This window comes from Myxine glutinosa, chromosome 2 (assembly GCF_964187855.1).
Source record: "Myxine glutinosa chromosome 2, kmMyxGlut1.1, whole genome shotgun sequence".
NCBI classification, from domain to species: domain Eukaryota; kingdom Metazoa; phylum Chordata; class Myxini; order Myxiniformes; family Myxinidae; genus Myxine; species Myxine glutinosa.
The window spans coordinates 167,825,995-167,833,925 of NC_136262.1; the positions used below are offsets into that span (position 1 = coordinate 167,825,995).

Consider the following 7,931-nt stretch of genomic DNA (forward strand, 5'->3'; position numbering starts at 1 on the left):
TCAGCCAGTTCTCTTCCCTGAATACATTTTACATTATAAAAAGCCGTATTCAGTTCAATTTTAAACATTGTGAATCGACGTAGATGAACGACAACTTGTCTTATTCCAGTGATGAAGAATACTCACAAGGGTAAGTTGCATTCAGAATTGAACTGTTGGTGAGAGCTTTGTATGTGATCAATTTAAATTTATATGACATGATATATTTTTTTTATTACAGCAATTCAGGTTTTGAAAATGACTTGGTCTTGGCAGAAAATGAAGTTTTTCCGAAAGAGATTTACAACGAGGCGAATGAGCATTTAAACCATTTGCCTGTTTCACCGTTCTTGGAAGATTCATATGCAAGGTAAGATACTAAATATTAATACATTTGTGTTAAACGACGCTGCCTTAGTGTGTGTGTATGTGTTTGTGTGTGTTCGTGTGTGTATGTGTGTGTGTGTGTGTATGTGTGTGTATGTGTGAATGTGTATGTGTGTGTATGTGTGTGTATGTGTGTGTGTGTGTGTGTGTGTGATGTTTTGTCAAGCTTACTTCAGCATAGTAATTTCTCCTTATTTTGTTTGCAGCCTCGAAGACCAAAGCTTGGAGTGGGACGATTTTGGACTCCATAGGAATGGTTATTTCCTGTCATCCTGTGATATCCTTAATTTTCATCTCAACGATCTGAACGCTAAGCTTGATTTTGTGGAGGTAAGCATGTGTGTATGTATTGTATTTTGGCCATGTGTGTGTCAATGTGTGGGTACACCGTTTCGAATAGGTACACCATATCCCTGCGCATTGTGGGAGGTGATTCAGGGTATATCATTCATTTATTTCTCTCCTTGTTTTACCCCTCTTGCCTTTGACAGAAAGAGATTCCAAACCTGAAGATATCTGCTGCTGTTGAAACTACCTTTGACTTATGTTGGGAAGAGATTGATGATTTGTGCTGGGAAGAAGTTAAATGTGTAATACCTCAAGAAAAATGTCTTAAAAATATAAAGATTTTGTTTAAAATATTATTTATATATATATGCTTTGTCCAGAATTATTTAATTATTAATTACAAGAAAAGAATAAAGGTTAGAAGGGAGATTGCGTTCCCCCACCCTTGATTCCCCCCATCCCACCCCTCCCCTCCCCTTGTGTGTGTGGGGAAGGTGGGGGTGGGATGAGGGGGGATCAAGGGTGGGGGAACGCACGGGGGGTGGGGGGTGATGGGTGTGGGCGGGGTCTGTGTGGGCGGGGTCGGTGTGGGCGGGGTCGGTGTGGGCGTGGCTTATGATTTTTTATTTATTTAATTTTTTTTTTTTTATTACCACGAATTAAATTAGTTAATCTGGGTGGGGTGAATAGAAATGTTGTTTAATGAATTATTAGCTTTGTTTTTTGTAATTATTGCGAGTAAAATGAACCCAAGATTTCTTCTCCATTTAAATCATATAATTTGTAGGTCCAAGGGACTGTATCCATTACATCAATGATTTAAAATAATTCATTAGTCCATTTTTGTGTATAACCTTTCTCAAAATGGCTTTTCCATTTATATATCCTTACAATATCACCAACTTTGAACTTGGGCTTTCTCAAATTAATCTCCTTTTCATATTCTAATTTTGTAAATGTTTCTGATGGTTTTGATTTTGTTGATGAATGAACTGTATTATTGTAATTATCTACAATATCCTGAATTAAATACACCCATTTTTGAGAACCGAGTTGTGTGAATTTTTTATATAATTTCTCTTTCAAAGTACGATTAAAACGCTCAATAACAACTGCCTTTCCTTCATTAAAGGTGCTGTATAATTTAATACCCTTCCCCTTAAGAAATTTCATGAATATTTTGTTGTAGAACTCTGTTCCCTCATCGGTCCACAGTTTCTTTGGTTTTCTTTTATCCCTATCAAATATTAGCTTAAAGGCTAACATTAAAGTATCACCCCTTTTATTTTTTAAAGGGACAACCCAGGCAAATCTACTCCTCAAATCGATAACGGTTAAAGCATACCTGTATCCCTTATCATTATTTAGTTCGATTAAATCAGCGGACCATATGTGGTCAGTGTATTTAGAATAAACTTTCCTTCTTTTAAACTTTGTGATTATAGGTTTATGTAATTCATTAGCCAAAAGCTCCTCAGTCTTGATAACATCATTGGAGTTTAATAGTTTTTGGGCGGGGTCTGTGTGGGCGGGGTCGGTGTGGGCGGGGTCGGTGTGGGCGTGGCTTATGATTTTTTATTTATTTAATTTTTTTTTTTTTATTACCACGAATTAAATTAGTTAATCTGGGTGGGGTGAATAGAAATGTTGTTTAATGAATTATTAGCTTTGTTTTTTGTAATTCTTGCGAGTAAAATGAACCCAAGATTTCTTCTCCATTTAAATCATATAATTTGTAGGTCCAAGGGACTGTATCCATTACATCAATGATTTAAAATAATTCATTAGTCCATTTTTGTGTATAACCTTTCTCAAAATGGCTTTTCCATTTATATATCCTTACAATATCACCAACTTTGAACTTGGGCTTTCTCAAATTAATCTCCTTTTCATATTCTAATTTTGTAAATGTTTCTGATGGTTTTGATTTTGTTGATGAATGAACTGTATTATTGTAATTATCTACAATATCCTGAATTAAATACACCCATTTTTGAGAACCGAGTTGTGTGAATTTTTTATATAATTTCTCTTTCAAAGTACGATTAAAACGCTCAATAACAACTGCCTTTCCTTCATTAAAGGTGCTGTATAATTTAATACCCTTCCCCTTAAGAAATTTCATGAATATTTTGTTGTAGAACTCTGTTCCCTCATCGGTCCACAGTTTCTTTGGTTTTCTTTTATCCCTATCAAATATTAGCTTAAAGGCTAACATTAAAGTATCACCCCTTTTATTTTTTAAAGGGACAACCCAGGCAAATCTACTCCTCAAATCGATAACGGTTAAAGCATACCTGTATCCCTTATCATTATTTAGTTCGATTAAATCAGCGGACCATATGTGGTCAGTGTATTTAGAATAAACTTTCCTTCTTTTAAACTTTGTGATTATAGGTTTATGTAATTCATTAGCCAAAAGCTCCTCAGTCTTGATAACATCATTGGAGTTTAATAGTTTTTTGGGAAATGACCAAGACCAAGTTTCAATTTAACACTTATCATTTTTTTCACAATAAACCTATCAACTTTCTCTCTCAATGTCGGATTTCGTATCAAAGACAAATTATACAACATTTCTCTGTCTGCTTCATGTTTTTCATCCAATGTGGTGGTATCCCCATAAGCAATATCATGCTTCATACACACTTCATCAACCCTATTTTTTGGTCTGGACCAAGGTTTAGGATTGTCAGCCTCATCTAATCTTTTATCCAAGTTTGTTCCTGGACCACAGAAAGAATACCCTGGAAGGTGTAATTCCCCTGGAATTCCAGTTGTTGTAAATTTACTTCCTGACAGAAACTTTTGTATATCTCCTCCTCTTTTAGGTGAGATGAATTGGCACTTTTTAGAGCCACACACTTGACATATTCCTTTTTGATAAACTCTATTATTTTTAGCTTTAACATAAGAGATATTTTTAGATTTAGTTTTCTTTTTACATTTGAGACAATAACTCATATTTATTTATCAGAAAAATTCCGACAGAGTATCAAAACCTTTTTGGTTTTCAACATATACATTTCAATCTTTATTTTTAAAACATAAAGAATCCTAAGGAATGCCTTCACTCTCTCCTCCATTTATTTACAAATAAAAACTAACTAAAGTCAATGACACCAACATCATCAATCACATAATCTTTTCCTCCTCCTTCTCCTTTTTCTCCCTCTCCTCCTCCTTTTTCTCTCTTTCCTCCTTCTCTTCTTTAACTCCTTCCTCATTTATCTTAGCAATTTTTGATATCAATATTTTCACAGCATTCATTCTTTCTTTATTTTCCTCTTCGGTGAGTTGAGATTGATCTTCTTGCTGTAATACATCCACTCTTTTTTGAATCGCTCTGATTTCCATCTCCCTCTCCTCCCTCTCTCTTTGTTCCCTCTCCTCCTTCTCTCTTTTCTCTCTTTTCTCCTTCTCTTCTTCAACTCCTTCCTCATCCCTTGCTACCCTTGAGTTTAAACCCCAAAGAATATTATACATATACTCATCTGGATTTTGAGATATTCTTGTATCTATAATTATTTTTCTCATAATAGGATACCAATAAGATTTGTTGACGATTTCTAAAAGAGTTTTATTTTTCATAACTTTGAGAAGTTCATTTTTATTTAATACTTTAAACAAGTCTCTATTTGTGGGTTTAACAATATCAGTATAAGGCCAGTTTTTTATGACAAAATTCCCATGTATATGCTCCAAATCATAAGGTATGTAATACCGAGCACCCTTTTCTTGTAGGTATCCTTGAATACAAAAATTATAATTCTCTTGTAGTCTTCTTCCTGCCATTTATGTATCAGAAATATATGTGAGATTAATATTATGACAGGTAATACCACCCCATCTTCCCACTACCAAATCGGTTTGTATTCCTCGGCTTTCTATCCTTATCTCATGACCTTCCTTCTTTGTCATGCTAACCATCGCTATACTATCATATATTTTTCTTTTCTTAAAACCATGTATTTGTTGTTTATTAATTGTACTTCCACATAAATCCATATCCTCACCAAGTGGATAATATTCTTCTTTACGAGACTGATTCAAATCATGTAGGTCTTCTATGTTTATTGAAAAAGACCAATTATACCCTAAATCAGGCATATCGTACCCCCATTTATTAATTCGCATATTAACTATATGTCCTTCTTTATAAAATTCAATTGTAAGCAGGTAGTTAAATTCAATGAGGAAAGGTGTATGGTCAGTATAACCAGGTGTTGTGGTTGTAAATTTTACTTGTTTAACAAAACGTGCTGTTTTCTTTTAAAATATATATTGTGATAAATCACTTAATCTAATTAAGTCATTCGCATCTGTAGGGTTTGGATAATTGATTAATTTATAAGTATTCTTCATATTAATATTTTTACTTACACTATATTTTTGTCGTTCAGCCTGTGCCTTTGTATAATAATTTGATAAATCAATATCCTGAGAGGATTTTCCAAAGATAGAACCATCTTTTCCAACATAAGTCATTTATATTAGATTAAAAATGATATCATAAAAATTTTCATTATTGTTGAGTTGAAATAATACATATAAACATAATTGACCACAACATTTAGAATTAATTTCTTGAACTTGAAATGTTTGATAAACACCATTCTGTAAGAATTGTATTACTTCAACAGGTGGTGGCATACCATAACTATCAAAATAATATTTATCCTGACTATTATGAATACAAACCCAATGAGAACCATTCTGTGTGTCTAAATTCATAATAATATTCTTTGTATTCTTATTTATATGTATTAATTCATCTCTCATACAAATAACCACATTATCAATTTTTAGTGTTTTACAATACTTAGCTAGTTCTATATTTGACGTTGTATTCTTTCCAAATTGTTTAAACCATTTATCCATTTATTTATGAGAAAGATACAATCCATTACCCCGTTTAGTTAGTTTAACACCCACTTGAGCGATAGAGGAAAGCATATCTCCAACCATCAATCTAGCTTTATCAGGTAGACTTTCAAGTTTTTGAGCAAAATCTACATTTACACCACTTCCACTAATTTGTTTCTCCAACTCCTTGTTATGTCTTTCCAATTCTTTTTGAGCTTTTAGTTGTGCCTTCCTTTCGTTAGCAGTTTTTACCACTGCTGAAATACCACCAGTCAATGCTCCCGCCGCACTTAAACCAGCAAATAAAGGAATTAGAAACGGGAGAAATCCTCCTCTTGACTCGTCTATTGAATATTTCTTTAACATAGGTTTCGTCATTTTAATTTTAAGTGATCCAACATCATTTAGTGTTTTTACTTGTGTGTGTGTGAGTAAAACATCAATTCTTACAGCTCCTTTTCTTTGAATTGTATTAACATTAATAATACAAGGCTTTTGATTTTGAATACAAGATGTTAATTTATTAAGATTGATTTGATTAACATATACCCCAACCATTTATTTATGAGAAAAAACTTATGTGATATTAATCATAACACCATTATCTGTATTAATCTGTAATTCTGTTTCCTCCAAAAGCAAACAATATGCATTAACCTCTTCACTCTCCCCTCTTTCAATGTATAGAGAAGTATCCACTCGATTAGACTTTATAGTTTCCTTTTGAGAACTCAGGTCAATTGCGTAGATTGTATAAAGTTTTTGAAACGCAACCATATCCAAAATAGGATCATTATTACCATTACGTTCACACACCTTTTGGTAGGACTTGTAGGCTTCCGCATAATCATTTTTTTCCCAATCAATTTCCAATCTATCTCGCGGATAAAATGTGCCATCAAGAGAAACCCGAAGTTGTTTCACCTTAGCATTATCACTCAGGGCATTATTCTTATTAGTACCGTCCTCTCCATCTGGTTTTAAAAAAATGAGCCAGAGGTATCGTGGCTTTCCTTGAAGAACACCCAAATTCCAAGTGTCGGTAGTGTGTTCCAGTTTAACGTGTTGACATCTTCTTTTAAGGTATGATACATTTAGCGGTTTCTTTGAGTTAAGTCTTCTATTTAACATCTCTTCCGTTTTAAGATTAGGAGTATATTCACTGATATACCAACACAAATCATTAATAACAAATTTATTATTTTCTCCAAAAGCATTTTCATCCCCAAAAAGCAATCTATTTACATTATCATTCCTTTGTAGTTGAAATCTAATTTTAAGCCCATACAAAACTTTATCATAATCACAAAATCCAAATATACCTTTCAGAGGTACTGCTACGGTAAAACTATTCTCACCTTTTGCGTCATCATTATACATTGACTTCCTTTGACTATAACCAGGGTCTGCGTTTGTACCCGTTGACATAGCAGGAATAAAACCTTCAACAGCTCCCTTACCCATTCTATCACTAAACGAATATAGTGTAAATTTCATCATTTCAGATGTAGCAGAGACATAATCAACCGCTTCAACCTCTTGTGTTCCAATATACAGGCGGACACTGTCAAACATTTTCCAGAAGAAATCATTTACGAGTGTAGCATTAGTATTATTCGCAGCCTTAGTGAATTTAAATTTACACAGCAAGAAACTATCAGCTATATTCAAGTAAGTTTGTTGATTATTTATTTCAAAACTTTTTGTTCCGTTTGAATTCCAGTCTGTTCCTGTTTTCGCATTTACCTTAAAATAGTCTTCCTTTTTAGTGGAGTTTGAAATGATAATCGTATCATCCAAATCATAGATACTATCAATCGCCTCCATACTTGTATTTATATAGCATTAAAATTGTTGAACCCTGACCCAAGTATTTTAATGATTTTTTGTCGTTCTTGTGAAGATAGTTGAGTTTTACCTTTTTTTATTTCTTTGATTGCTTGTAATTTATGAGACTCCTTTTGAGCATCTTTTATACTCTTTATAGCACCCGCAACGGAGCCCACGGCAGAAGCAGTTGAACCAATTAGGTCTTTATGTTTAAGGATGGTTGAACCAATACCCATTAGAGTATCAATTATCCCATCTCCTTTATTTCGAAATTGATGACCTACACCTCGTTGTCTCTTAGGTTTATAGTATCCTCTACCCACATACCTTGTATAGTCTGGTGAAAGGAACATGCCCTCCCCTGTAATTATTTTATATTTTCCCAACTCGTGTTTTCTCACAATAACCATTATTTATTTATTGAAAAACTTCACGTAGGTGAATTCTGATGGATATAATTTCATCATTAAAGGATATCATACGATTATCTTGGTCGGTTATCCTAAAATTGACTCTGTATATGGTTTTTCCTGACACAGGTAAATAGACAAGATTTTTTGGTTCCATATTAAATTTATAAC

General features: G+C 33.4%; 1 long non-coding RNA gene across 1 annotated transcript; it reads left to right on the top strand.

The window, feature by feature from the left end:
• The first annotated feature begins 254 nt into the window (after window positions 1–254).
• On the top strand, window positions 255–1,074 carry LOC144890928 (uncharacterized). The gene is made up of 3 exons (XR_013622587.1): window positions 255–349; window positions 573–696; window positions 858–1,074. It is a non-coding gene; the product is annotated as an uncharacterized LOC144890928 (long non-coding RNA).
• The last annotated feature ends 6,857 nt before the right edge of the window (window positions 1,075–7,931 follow it).